The following is a 14,501-nucleotide window of genomic DNA, read 5'->3' as shown; positions in this document are numbered from 1 at the left end:
CTCTTTCTCTAGTGCACATCTACTGACCTTGTGACGCGAATCGGTTGTGAAGCGAGCATCTCCTATCGAGAATATCACAACGGCGTGACACGTGACATTGCTAAGCGTCGTAGTGGACGGCTGCGGGATATCGCTTTCACTAGCGACCGGAAGTCCCGATAGTGAAGTTCCAGCTAATCGCCAAGACACCCTACCCACGCTTTGGGGGTGCTTTGGATGGAGGCGCCAAGTACGTCACTTTTTTTCCGGGCGCATACACGAACAAAGTAGCACGACGGGCATGATGATGGTGCGCTGTACAGCTTCTGGCTTTGGCTTCGCTGTGTCTTTGCGACAGTTAATTTACCTCCTCCCGTCTAGACCACTCCGCAGGAGGGGTGGGGGGAGGGGGTGGTTTTGATTTTTGGTGACAAATTTAGTACGCGCCATCGTCATACCGTACGACCCCGCGGTGTGGCTCGGTCGTCCTGGTAACGATTAATTTCGTCTGACACACGGCCGCACGGTTGCGTTGACGGGATGACGACTATTTTTGTGTTTTTTGTTATTGTTATCCCTAAAAATATGCCTCGTGTCTACGCCTCATCCGCTGAAAGCTAGGTAGGTTGTTCTATAATTGCAGAATTTGTGATTCGCCGTCGCCAGTGCGGTGAATGTGCGGCGGCGAACGACGACAGGGTGTGGGGGATCAAAGCGTAGAATTCAATGACGCGACCGATCAGGCGCGGTCCGTGGGCCAACTGTGTGACGCACCTTTGGCGAACAGAGGACTTCGCGATTCACGATGGAATGTTGATGAGCATTGGAATAGCGAAACTCAGCCGATACTTTTGCATTCGTGCATTCGACGCAGAAAACATACAATAATTCAATTGCAAATCGATCTTTCTTCTTTCCATAAAAAGTTCTGTTTAAATAGCAATAAGCTCGTTATGTAGGTAAAATGCCGCCATTTCATGATCGTTGTCCAAGGCGAAAATACAAATTGCATGACGTTAAACGCTAAGACAATGGCAGTTTAACGGGATATTAAAGTTGCTCCCGTGTACCTATCTTAAGATTGGCAGCAGTGATTGGAAAACCAGGTGCTACAGCATCTGATACCAACGACAATATCGTTTTCACCAAAAAAGCCTATTCTTATCGATCGAGCTTCATTACCGTTTACCCAAGCTCCTGCAGTTGTCTGCCCGTCACGAGCGGCCCAGGCGTGTAGGCAGCCCACAGGTCAAGCCCAGAGTAAATAGAATCTTGCGCATTCCGGTCACGATTTCGGTGACTCCCAGAGGGAACCGTCATTTGGGGAACCACCATTTTCCCGGCATGCCCGGCCGGGCGTCAGTCAGCGAAGAAATCATTAATTTCCCAACACAATCCGAACGCACCAGTGCTGGCCGTTGTTTGTGAAGCCGCCCCCTTTGCCCGACTTGGTACGTTATGTTGGAAGTATTATAACATTTCAAATTCGCGTCAAGCCGCGGACTGCAGAAGTTTAGATTAGAAAAGGCGATTTCCCTGGAACTCGGCCATAAACAGGTTCCTGGAAAACGGTGTTCGTTGACCGGCGCAAACAACCCAACGATCCTCGGCGGGGCATATTTGCACAACATTCACAGCAAGCCAGGCCGATCGCTTGTTTTGGCAAAACATGTTGGCAATTCATGCGCCTGACATGCGTCCGTAGACACCACTAGACACCGAACCGAACCTTTGGTGCTCTGGCGATGCTCCCCGATAGTAATATTTTTTAGGGGTCCAGCGAGCAGTTGCGCGCTTATCAATTACGCCTTGTTGCGTGATGATGCTGTTTACTTCAAGTGTGCTAAGCTCCATTGATTTCGCTTCTCGATAAGACAACCGATAAAGCAAGCAGCAGCAGCAGCAGCAGCAGCAGCCCGAAGGTGGTGAGGTGTGCGCACTATAACAGAACAAAACACACTTCATCAATCGGGATGGTGGCGTACGCGTCACACCGCAAATGCTGCATCATCCAAGCATCGCCTCGTCATCATCATCATCATCGTCGTCGGCGGCATGATAAACAGTCTGAAGCCATACTGAACAGCGTTTAGCATATAAATTGCTCGCTCCTCGCCAAAGGCCATCGCACCGAATGTGACCCCTTGCGGAAGCACCGCCGCAGGTTCCGCCGCCAAAAATGGCGCCAAATTAGGAGGGAAATGACAAACGATTATCGGCAATCGTGAGCAATCGCACCTAAATTAACCTGACCTCGACGGCGGGCGGCGCACCACCGCGCACCGACGAGGCGAAAGTGAATGACACTGACGGTCATTGCGCGATGAACGGACACGCCGGACCAACGCGCCCATTGACTCGCGGGACCTCCTCCTTTAACTCAATCAGTATCGATAAATGCGCATCGTAGTCGCGCGCACCCGTGCACCTCCCCTCCCCGGATGGCGCAGATGTTATTTCGTGTGTGTTTTGGTTCTCATATCTCATCTCGAGCCAATCGGTCGGACTGGGATCGTCCATTGATCATGGCAGGGCGCAGGCACGGATCTCAAACTTCAAACGAATTCCCGCTGTGCTCGTGTCGCCTACTGACTACTACTGGAACAAGTGGACCACCGGAAATGGTAAACGATCCGGGGACAGATTTTGACCATACCACCCGTTTTGGGCCGACAGGTTTATGATGACAGGGGTGGTGGACCGGCATGTCAGGGAGCCCTGGAATTCATGCAAATAATACCCAGGGGCGGGGCGCGACGCGGCGCGCGCACCGAAAATAGATAAATAATAGTGATCGCGGTCGGAGCGGTCGGGAATACTATTTTAATTAAATTCAAATAACCATCGTTAGCCGTTGTAGTACGGTGTGCCTGAGGAGTTCAATGGCAGGCAGACTGTGCGGCATCGCGCTTCGGCGGCAATTGCACTTGCCGCCTGATCGGAGTGTGTCGGTCGCCGTCGGCCACGGTCTCTGCACGCGAATAGGGGTCAATTGAGCTGGGTTACTGCGTAGTAGTGTGCGCACTCTAGTCGCACCTTCTGGGTGTAACGCGCCTGCTTTCCTTGGTTCCACGGCAAGCTATATCGGTGTCTTTTGCGTTCGTTACACACCAGACATGTTGTGCCGGTGGCCATGTTGCTGTTGTTTTAGATAGAAAACCGGATGAGCACAATAAATACCTGGCTGGCTTAGATGGGAAAAAGCGAAGAGTGAAGCGGGGGGGTACCATTGAAGTGCGAATGTGGAGGCAACATAGCTCGATAGCAACCCAAGAAGTCGTCTTCACGGCAGCGCCGCTCTCGCACGCACCAACGAGCGCGCGAGACCACTAACCTCACCAAACGGCACAACAACAATCGTCTTCCCCTTCCCCTTCCCCTCCACTCCTTCTCCCTTTGGCTGACCTTTTCCGGCAGATCCATGAGCCGGCCGGGTTGTTATTCGATTCGATTCGAGCGACCGCCCCGCAACCAAGCCACAAAACCACAAGGCGGTGCCGTAGCCGCGACGCTTCGGTTCGTTGATCGAAGGGTTAATAAATTATTGGACCCCGCAGACGGCGATCGAGGAGCAGCACGCTCGACTCTTAATTATGCCGGTCTTCACCACGACCACCACCACCAGCACCACCACCACCACCTTCCTGCTTCATGCTCTTGAAAAGGAAAGGTGAAGCTACGGCACGGAGCTGACCGAATGGCGATGAATGGCGCCGTTTTGCGCAAAATGCGTATTAGTTCGGCTCTTGACCATTCGAAACGGTACCATCATTATGCATTAAACCCAAGTCCCCCACCTATCCATCCATACGTCATATTTATCGCACACAGACACACACACACATGGGCCCCTTCAACGTCTTATCGCGTGTCGAAAGGTGGCGGACGTGTTTTGCTTTATTTGAAGTGCAACTGTTGTCCCACTGATCCTTGCACATCCGCGAGCGAGAATTGATCAAGTGTCCTGGCCCCCTGGAACTTCTGGTGTTTTACAATTTTTAATACTTTGTGCAGTGGAAGAGGGAAGAGATAATCCCTCTCAGCGCTCGGTCTCACCGGGATTGAATTCTGGCCAAAAAACCAAACCGAACCGCGCCCTCTCATACACATTCACTGACGGCCTGGCCTGGTGTGATTACTAGGCGAGCGAAAGGTTGTTTTTCACTCGAAGTGAAGTCGAAACTAACTGTTTTTATTGCTTCTTTTTAAAGCGATCCCCACCCCAAAAGAAACCAGAAACATCGCCAGCTTATATGTCGCGCGGCTGTAATGGCGCGGCACGTTTATATTCGCGAGCCAATCAATCCGGATGAGGGTTGTGGTCAGTGTGGGGAGCGTGTGTTTGTTTCGCGTCTTTCGCTGTTGAAAGTGGTTGTCAGTTGTTGAAATGGTTTTTTTTCTTTCGGGACAACTTTCTATACTTTATCTCAAAACAGATTGATAAAATGCAGCGAAAGCAGAAGGCATTATTGTCACTAGCGACCATTACCTGGCCCCGGGGCGAAATAAGGTCATCTGCAAAGGACGAACAGGGTTTTTTTTTCATTCAGCCAATTAAATATGAAATTGATTGTCATCAGTTGTAGTGTCTTTAGGCACTGTTTTTGCCAGGCCGCTCTGTATTTCGGAAACAAAATTGTGAAGGCATTTAGGAAGAATCAATCTTCAAACAGGTGCTTCTATTGACCATCGAGGACCTAGCGAGATGACCGCCATCTCTCTCAAACATTGAATGCAACCCTATTTCCTCGGAAAAACATCAAAAGGCAGGCAGCCAGCTTTTGCTACCTGAAAGGAGCAGTCTCTCCTCCAGAAGTTAATAACGATAATGAGACCGATGAGTGGATCAATAGCTGCTTCTAGTTGGGGAGGAAAAGGTGTTTTCCACCACCACCATCATCCACTCCCCATCAGACATGTATCATGTCTCCTCCACTTCAGATTCTCTTGGATCGATCACGGCAAGTAAGCGAATTCCGTTACGCAAAACACAGAGTCCGGCCCACAGATACTCACACACACATCGATCCACACAAAATACAATCTTGTTATACCAGAACCACCCACCGTCCCACCCCATCAGGAGGCAAATCGCGGGTCGTGTGCCGCGCCGCCTTTCAGCCTTACATAAAAAGGTTGCGAGGATGAATAAAAAGCCAAACAAACAAATTGTGGTGGAAGGAATGTGGTGCGTAAGGGAAGGCACGCAGCACGCAGACAGCATAAGGAAATGTCACCAGAACACGCTAATCCGGGGCCACACTCGGGGGACGGTGGGGACGCCCGGTTTGAGTGAATGAAACTTTGTGGTTTCCATCGGGCCAAATCGGTGTAAGTCTCGGTATGTGTTTTTGTGTCGTACACAGACGCGTGGGGCATCCGCGATTGTAAGGTCTACAGACGCACACACACGCGCGCGCATGGGAACAGTAATGGTGAGCAGGATTTTGCGTAGTAGCCGGAGCAGGCCGGGCAATGCGCCAAGCGGATCTGCCAGCCCAAGAGCTGCTGCCGAACCGGACCACCCTACACCCCGTCCCCCGAGGGGTTTATTTTTATTAGTCGCATCGACGGTATGTGTGTGTGTGCGTATGTGTGTGCCCACTGACGACCTTAAAGAGGACGGGAAACGAGATGTAAACCCCTCGTCTCGACCCTCTTCCTCCTCTGCAGCCATGCAGCCAACATGCCAACGAGGAACCAGGAGATGAAGCTTGATTTGATTCGTCGTTGACGGTCCACACACCATCACGCAGTGACCTCCGAGTGTGACCGAATGTGTGCTCGAAAGAAATGTTAGAAAAGGGGGGGGGAGGTGCGTGGTGGAGTTGGATTAGAAATAACCCCCTCCACTCCTCTCTCTTTCTCTCTCTGAAGGGGCCACTCGCGATGGAAGAAAGCGCGCGCTGGCAGTTCGCTCACTCTGTCGTGCGCCCGAGGTGCGAGGCCCGCATAACCGAATAGTAGTAGGACAGACGACGACAGTCCAGTAGAGAGCATCCGCAATTCGAGCATGTGGTGATGATAGCACCTCGGCTGTTGTTGTTGTTGGTGTGGTTTTTTTATATATTTTAATCAATAACACCACTTCGGCCACCATCATCAGACGCGAGTGTTTGGCGTTTGTGATGGCGTTTGTAGATGACGCACTTGGGGCATCCGGCCATGGCAGCAAACAAGCGGTGCACGCTGGGCTCGGCCTGTTATCATAATGCTGGTGGTAATTCCGGTGACTCACATCCGGGTGCTTTCTGTGGCCGGGGGGATTAATGCTCACTTCAGCTCCTCCTCCTCAGCGTCGAGCGTCTGTGCGTCTTTCACTGCAATTTATGGCGAAGAATGCTGTACACGACCATGATGAGGATGTCCCGTCGGATATATCACGTTTCGTCCTGGAACCACCTTATGCTGGGAATGCTGGACACGGGCATGATAAACGGCAGAACGGCCCGTCAGAAGGCGGTCCTTCGTTCACCAACAGTGGCGCTTCCATCGGTCGGTCGGCAATCGTTACAACCAAAGGCCGGGGACACTCAGGCCGGGTTCCTTCGTCTAGGATAATTAGGTCCTCGTAATACCAACATGGCGCTGGATGGCGATAAGAGCACGTACTGTGGCAGCCACACCGTGCATACTCGATGTATCATACCGCAGCAGCAGCAGCAACATCTTTTGACGTAATAAGTATAAATTGCTGGCCACAAACTACCTTGCCTACATGCGGAGTGTCTCAATCCGTATCAGGTTGTCCAAGGCGCCCACGGACCCCCCGCTCAAGATCCGATTCGCGTCGCGAGTGCTGATCTTACGATGGCGTCCATGGCAGGTCCTCGGTCGTCGGTCTTTTCCCAACAAACATTCTGACTCCTTAGGATGAAGTGATATCGTATCATGGCATACCCATCTTCTCCTGTATCAGATACCAGGCTTGTTGTGTGACCCGGGTGCCGACTGGAGGGCTTGGGACGGAAGAATATGTTTACTTTCGCTCCATTTTCTGCTTGGAAAGCGTTCGCCGGCTCGACCTGTCGTTCGCCGGTTCGACAACAGTTCTCGAGGGAAGGTAAACATAAATAACTCAAGCCGCGGCGGAATGGGTGACTGACTTGGCTCCCCGCTTGGCCACTAGACAAGACGTAATATCTGGTGTACCGGATTTGGTCCTTTTTACAACTCTTTGTTTGCATCGTGTCGGCGAACGGCAATTTGTTTCAATTTTCGTTAGTACATTGGATTTCCAAGCAGTAGCAGCAGCAGCAGCAGCAGCAGCTGGAGTGCCAGATGCCTTTTGCGTTGTAACATCCCGGCGGATCTGTATTTACTCAGTTGGAGGCTGAGGCTAGCGAAGGCAGAAGTTGTGCGAATTGTAAAGACGACATTTTAAAGGCTCGGTTTTTGGTGAGCCGACGGTGTTGTTCTACTTTTCAGCCATCCAATCCCAACCAGTCTTCGGTTTCGCGGGCTCGCCATCCCAATCACCGCACCTCACCGCTGAAGGCCCCGCTTGATCTTGATTTTCCACTTTCCACCTACTAAAGGACCAAAATGCCGTATCGGAATCACTTCAGGCCCTGTTCCTGGTCTAGTGGTACGAATGGCTTTCGCTTTTGGAGTTTGGTTTTTGGAAGAAATTGAGCAAATCGAAGGTTCGAATCATGGCGATGCTTATCGTTCGTGTGTTCGTGCGATTGAAAGGAGAAGGAACCGAAAGCAAAAGGATTGGTTCAAGAGGCTTACGTAGAGAGGGAGGATCTAGATAGACGGACGAGCCTCTGAGTCGTGCGTTCATGCGACTGAAGCATACTGATCCGGGACGAGCCTCCACCGGTATTACCGTTGCATCACCACCGATCGGTGATGAGAATCACGATGATGGTGATGAGGTTGACAACGATGGACCCTAACGTCTAACGAGCAGTCAACGGCACACCATCGGTTTCGCGGTGCGGTGCCATTAAAAGGCCATTAGATCGGGATGTTGGTGACCTTCACTTGGGTCCACCTGCAATCCCGCTAATTCGTCCTTGATACCGATAATGAGGCACCCGGATAGAACCTCATTTCGTTCAATCGATCCAACCGCTGCCTTTTATATGCCTTCTCAGCGTTTGCCATTAGCATACCATTAACATTCCAGCGGTATTCCGCCAATTATGCTACCTTTTACCACCCATCGCCCCATCGCAACGCATTGCTCCGATTCCAGGTGCATCGTCTTGTGCCACGTGACACTTTCCGGGACCAAACATTCCGCCCTTATGCTCATGGTTGCCGAACAGCCCTTCACTTTTTGGCTGCTGCATCGCCGCCTTCTTTGGTTTCTGCTCTTGTTCGGCACATTCACCGGGAGCAGTTGCAGCAGTTCATCATCCTCAACGCTTACGGATCACAAACAAAAACCCCAAATTGACCAAAGGTCCCGATAAGCAACAGGAACTGGCAACATTTAGGCTGGCTGCTATACGCTGCATGGCTGTTGTGACCAACCAGCCAGCCAGTTGTACGGGGAGATTGGTTTTTTGTTGTTTATTCATCCCAAGCGATCGCGAACTTGAACCGAAAGCTGTCTGACTGGTAGCAGCCGAGCGGGGACGGAAGGAATAAGAAGTGTGCGGGCTCGCATGTTTTGCTCTTTGCTCGTGAGCTTCGAAAGCAAGAGATCGCGAAAAGATCTCGTGTGTGTGCAAGGTTGTCTGTTTGTTTACCTTTCGATGCTCGATGGTTTGCGGGATGATCGAGAGGTGTTGGAGGGGAGCGAGCGACAATCAAAGCGAGCGGCACGATCTTCACATGCTCCTCGCTGTTGTTTGTGTGCGATCGGAGCCGGTCGTTTGAGGTTTGCGAGAATGAATAACGAACCCGGCGCATTTGGTTTCATGCATTCCGAGCGACGACCGACGGTGACAACAACAAACAACACGATTCCCCACTCCCGGTAGTGCAGTTGCAGTTGCTCATGCATTCGGCTGTGCCCAAGTGCAGCTTTGAGGCGCCATTTATGCATACACTCATCGATTATGCATACAAAAAAGGATCTAAAAAAAGAGGGTTGAACCTCTTAGTTGAAGTTCATGCGGTTCGTACTGGTACTACCTTTTTATAAAGTACGAAGTATATTTTTGTTTTTCGCGGAAAGAAGCATAATCTCTAGCATAGCGCCCTCGCTCTGGACATCGTTAAAAACGTTCAACTTACCGCTCGCTACACTGTTCGCTTCCCCTCTGGCCTTTCTTCGTGCTCGGAGTAGGCAAACAGGTTTTCGCCGTCGCGCACTTAAGCCCGCGAGTGTAGCAGCAGAATGGATTAATTTTATCTTATTGTACGGTCCCGGCGAGGCCACAATACACCAAATACTGCGGCGGCAGGAGCAGACCTCCTGTCTGTCGCACCAACCGCGTCCTCGCCTCGCACATACGACCTCGGTTTGCGACGCGCGTTATCCTTTTTTTTTTAAATTAATTTCTTCACTCAGATGTCGTTTCTGAGAGGTCACTCCGTATCAGCACATGCAGGCCCACTTGTGGACCTTCACTTTTTTTAAATTTTTTTGGTCACAATTCGGGATTTGCGATCCGCGACGCTTCGTTACCATTTCCGGTGATGCCGCACGTTGGCGGGAAATCGAGTTGTAGGGCTTCACCGGGTTTGTGGTTACGAAGGCGTATGATATGCCGCACATGCCATGTACTGGTCGTTGCGTTTGCGTTTGCGTTTTACCAGTTCTTACTACCAACAATGAAGCAATAAATCTAGACACATAGTTATGCTCGCTCGCACTCTCACGGTATGTTTTGCTTTGGCTACACGTGCGTTTCCGACGCAACACAACAATGGACATGCAGGCCACACTTTCACAGCACTTTAGCGCGCCATTCAACGAACGGTCTAGAAGCGAACGGACCGCACAGCCACAACAGAATGGGGCACCGATTTTATTCCCCCATTCAACAGAGACACGATCATCTGCTGCGAGCATCAGCTGCTGCTGCTGCTGCTGCTGCTCCCGGTTGCCAATTGGATTAACACACTCTCGAACGCGCGAACAACACCAACCACGACCTATGATTACCACGACAACAACAACGACTCTAACCACACACACACGCACGTGGTCGCGGTGTTGAGGAATTTGCTGGAATTGCGCGGCAATCAGCACCAGTGCATCATCTCAATGCGCCGCAGCATCCGTGCCGCGTAATGGGATTCAAGCATGTTAGATGAAATCGCGGCGCACCGAAACACACAATCTTAGCCACACGGAACACGGCCACACGCTGCTGGCGTCGTACATTTGTTATCGTCGTCGTCGTCGTCGTCGTCGTTGTCGTCGCCCGAATTTGCGGTTGTTTGTTTCCTTTCTCGACGACGGATTGACAATGGTACTTGTGTGCGTGCTTGTAGAATGCGGTTTTTAGTTCTAGTGATAAATTATTCCAGCCACTCGTAAACATAACATTCCACGTTGTTTTGCGTCGTCACAAACGAACGCTGACAACCCACATGAGCCAACGCTCTAGTTGAGCGAACTGAATTAGCACACTTCAATAGATACACACACACACTCACACACAAGAACACGTGGCAGGCTAATTGGTAGAGATATCACTGCACGATGGAAAGGATAGCAGCTAATCCATATTTACTATCGTCGAAAACACACACGGCCAGGTCGGCATCAGTAGGAAATAGGCGAGATGCTCGCGTCTACTACACGCCGAACCGTTTCGAAAGACCACTCAGGACAGATTGAGGAGAAAAAAGTTACAAATTTACGTGCGCGCTTTTATGGTTTCCACGAAAGCGGCCGAAGGTACGTCGGCATTCATTCCGATTAAAACGAAGAGAGAGCGAGCACAAAGAGAACTAAGAGGCAAGAGAGAGAGAGTCATCGCAGACAATATTAAAGGGTTGCGAACAGCATCAGTACCCCCAGGGGTGCCGTCACCCCTTTTCGTTGATTTTGCATTTGCTGGGAATGAACTCGGCATGGTTTCTTAGCTGACCAAATTTTCGTAAACATTTTCTGTTCTGAACCATTTTGGTAGTTACCTAAATCGATTAACAATTTTATATTTGAGAGAGAATGAAACGGAATCGGGTGCGTAACATTATTTTGCCAAGTACTGTAATAACTTTGTAAAACGAGAGAGAGAGAGAGGTAGACAAATCGCGAGCAAAATGAACACGAGCCGAACCTGAACCCCGTGTGCTGCTCGTCTCCACATGGCGCATATACCGTTTGTCGCGTTATCAATAATTTATTTTTAAACATTTTAAAAAGGCAACGTCACAACGCAGTTGGCCATTTCATTCATTCATTAGCCGTGGCCACACGGGGCGAAAATTTGCGCGCAAATTTGCACATTAATGCCAAAATGTTTTCGCTTCGTGTGGCAGGGGTAAAAACCCGAAAATTTATGCCGAAATGTCAAACGTATTGTTTTCATCTGTGTTTTGGCCGCTGAAGTTGATTTCCGAATAAATTTTGCAGTTTTTAACGATATTGTTGCTGTTGCTGTTATATTTATATTAAAAATGCAAAAACAATACGAAAAGAACCTACATTTTCGTAAATAAAGCGTTCGATAGCGTCAAGGGTTCAGCGAAAAAGTCCGCGGACGTATAAAAGTTTGACAGCGTGTAAGGGTTACGCGAAACCGTTTTGACATTAATTTTTTCGTTTGCGCTAGGGTTTTCGCCCCGTGTGGCCACGGCTATTGGACCACGACAAATACTTGGACGAGTTCGGTTACAGATTTGGGTTGTTGTAGCATCAAAGTGACCTTTATTCCGCTCATACAACACACAGCTACGCATTTATCTGCCGATTGAGGTCTAGGACATGGATACGTTTGCTAATAAAATGCTGCAAATTATGTACCGGCCAGGGTCCACGTCACATTCACGGGCAGAGAAGCCTGTGCCCAGGCCGCACAGAAATTAGAGACCACCAACCAGCTTTACCACAGCTGATAGCTTATGCAAATGGCGCTTGATCGCGATCTCCGATCGATCCCGGTCTCGGACGCAGCGTGTGATCTGTAATGTATGCACGACCTACAACTCTCATCCCCCCCCCTCCCCCCAACTCTCCTCGAAGTACGAGTGTGTTCGCCAAATGGCGATGGAATGTGGGAACGAGGAGTTTCCGACGTTGATGATGCTCTGAAAGAGACCCCGAAATGTGAATCAAAACAAAAATATAAATTCAAAACAAGCACTCCGCCGTCGCACCTATACCGGAAGAGGATGAGGAAGAGGGGATGCTTTTCATTCATTGCTGCTTGGTCGAGACCGGGCCTTTTTCTATTCGAGAGAGGTTGGATCTCGTGAACTTGGTTTATGCGAGCATTTTATGCTCGCCTGAAAAGCATTACTCTCCCATCTCGTTGTGATCATAGAGAATCGACATGCTGACCACCACAAACGTAGCTCACCGAAGCCGCTTAACCACTTAATAGCCGTGTTATTGGTAGTAGAGGCTTAATGATGGTAAAGAATATGTTTAAACCTTGTCCCGATGATTAATGAAAAACGACACCTGTTTGGATTTATTACAAGAGAATAAATATAAATACGATAAAATTTACGAGGTGCTCTTTTTCTTTATCATAATGAGTCAGATCAGCAAGAGCGGGGGATGACACACTGCAATGCTATCTGATAAACAGATCATATCATAAATAAACGGTACGCTGTCGAGGTAAGTAAGAGGAACGTCAATCCCTTGATCTTAGTAGATACACGGCTCTCCATCGTAGATGTTTCCCGTTCGATTTACTTTCTACTTCTATCGTTTGATCGTTGTTAAGATGTTTGTAAAAGCAACCACTCAGATTGTGTCTACCCTTTGCAATCGGAACCGATCATCAAAGGCAGAACGGCACGTCAGAGACGCGGCCAGAAACTGCTTGTTTCACGCTCCAGGGCAGACACTCCATCTCTTCATCGTGGGTGGGTACTGTTTCCTTTTGAGAAGGAAGAGTTGAAAACTTGCCTACAGAAATGATCCTGTGAAGCACAGTCTTAACTTTCACCGGGCTCACCCTGCCCTTCTTTATCTCCGACTACATATTCCGTTTGCGATTGTTCTCCGCGGCACACCGCACCTTCCTCGGTTGCAACGCATACACGTCTTTCCTGTGGCTCTGCGTCGTGATGATCGTATTTTATCACTAGCAAACGGAACGGCCGTGGAGATTATTCATCATAGAACGATTTGCAAAGCGATCTTTTTCGCCAAAAACATAAAAATCGAGTTTTTTCCGTGAGCACGTTGGAAGAGCAAATTTGCCAGAGCCCTACAACAGCCACCAGATAATCAGCACTCGTGTTCTCATTGACAGCCAAAGCACCCTGTGCTGAACAGTGCGAAGCGCGGGTTTTGTTTACAAAATTGGCGGTTCAAAAACAGAACCGCGGAATGTGCAAAATTAGGTTGCCTGAATTCGCATAATCAACGGATGCAGCCGATGATAGCGCTGTCTAGGACGATGTTTTAGCGGTGAACGTTGATCCAAAGCACTTGGTACAGAGGAAAAGGTGCAGTCACCAGGTGTACAACCGGGATACCGATCTTCTAGAGCTAAACGTGAGCGAAGGCAAGTTGGTTATTCTGGACGCACAAACTGTTGACCTGAGCAAGACGCCAGTCGATGTTTTTGTGCTTGGATCAACGTTCACCGCTAAAACATCGTCCTAGCCAGTACTATCATCGGCTGCATCCGTTGATTATGCGTGTTTAGGACACCCAATTTTGCACATTTTCCGCGGTTCTGGTTTTTGAACCGCCAGATTTGTAAACAAAACCCGCGCTTCGCACTGTTCAGCACAGGGTGCTTTGGCTGTCAATGAGAACACGAGTGCTGATTATCTGGTGGCTGTTGTAGGGCTCTGGCAAATTTGCTATTCCAACGTGCTCACGGAAAAAACTCGATTTTTATGTTTTTGGCGAAAAAGATCGCTTTGCAAATCGTTCTATGATGAATAATCTCCACGGCCGTTCCGTTTGCTAGTGATAAAATACGATCATCACGACGCAGAGCCACAGGAAAGACGTGTATGCGTTGCAACCGAGGAAGGTGCGGTGTGCCGCGGAGAACAATCGCAAACGGAATATGTAGTCGGAGATAAAGAAGGGCAGGGTGAGCCCGGTGAAAATTAAGACTGTGCTTCACAGGATCATTTCTGTAGGCAAGTTTTCAACTCTTCCTTCTCAAAAGGAAACAGTACCCACCCACGATGAAGAGATGGAGTGTCTGCCCTGGAGCGTGAAACAAGCAGTTTCTGGCCGCGTCTCTGACGTGCCGTTCTGCCTTTGATGATCGGTTCCGATTGCAAAGGGTAGACACAATCTGAGTGGTTGCTTTTACAAACATCTTAACAACGATCAAAAGATAGAAGTAGAAAGTAAATCGAACGAGAAACATCTACGATGGAGCTGTGTATCTACTAAGATCAAGGGAATTAGCGTTCCTCTTATTTACCTCGACAGCGCACCGTTTATGATATGATCTGTTTTA

General features: G+C 49.5%; 1 protein-coding gene and 2 non-coding genes across 6 annotated transcripts in view; 1 reads left to right on the top strand and 2 right to left on the bottom strand.

Moving 5' to 3' along the window:
• The window catches only part of LOC125951530 (uncharacterized), a 34,839-nt gene extending 24,108 nt beyond the window's left edge, over window positions 1-10,731 (bottom strand). The window contains exon 1 of one of the 4 annotated variants that reach the window (XM_049680430.1): window positions 9,175-10,731. The gene's annotated coding sequence lies outside the window, so the exon portion shown is untranslated. Of the gene's footprint in view, window positions 1-27; window positions 674-9,174 lie in introns of those variants that run through there. The other 3 variants (XM_049680432.1, XM_049680433.1, XM_049680437.1) reach the window with 3 other exon arrangements.
• Window positions 10,732-12,806: 2,075 nt separating this feature from the next.
• Window positions 12,807-13,007, bottom strand: LOC125952975 (small nucleolar RNA U3). The gene has a single exon (XR_007468895.1). It is a non-coding gene; the product is annotated as a small nucleolar RNA U3 (small nucleolar RNA).
• Window positions 13,008-14,141: 1,134 nt separating this feature from the next.
• On the top strand, window positions 14,142-14,342 carry LOC125952974 (small nucleolar RNA U3). Its single transcript, XR_007468894.1, has one exon. It is a non-coding gene; the product is annotated as a small nucleolar RNA U3 (small nucleolar RNA).
• The last annotated feature ends 159 nt before the right edge of the window (window positions 14,343-14,501 follow it).

Source organism: Anopheles darlingi, chromosome 2 (genome assembly GCF_943734745.1).
Source record: "Anopheles darlingi chromosome 2, idAnoDarlMG_H_01, whole genome shotgun sequence".
Classification (NCBI taxonomy): Eukaryota; Metazoa; Arthropoda; class Insecta; order Diptera; family Culicidae; genus Anopheles; species Anopheles darlingi.
The sequence above is the reverse complement of the archived record's forward strand: the minus strand, read 5'-3'. Positions and strand labels throughout refer to the sequence as shown.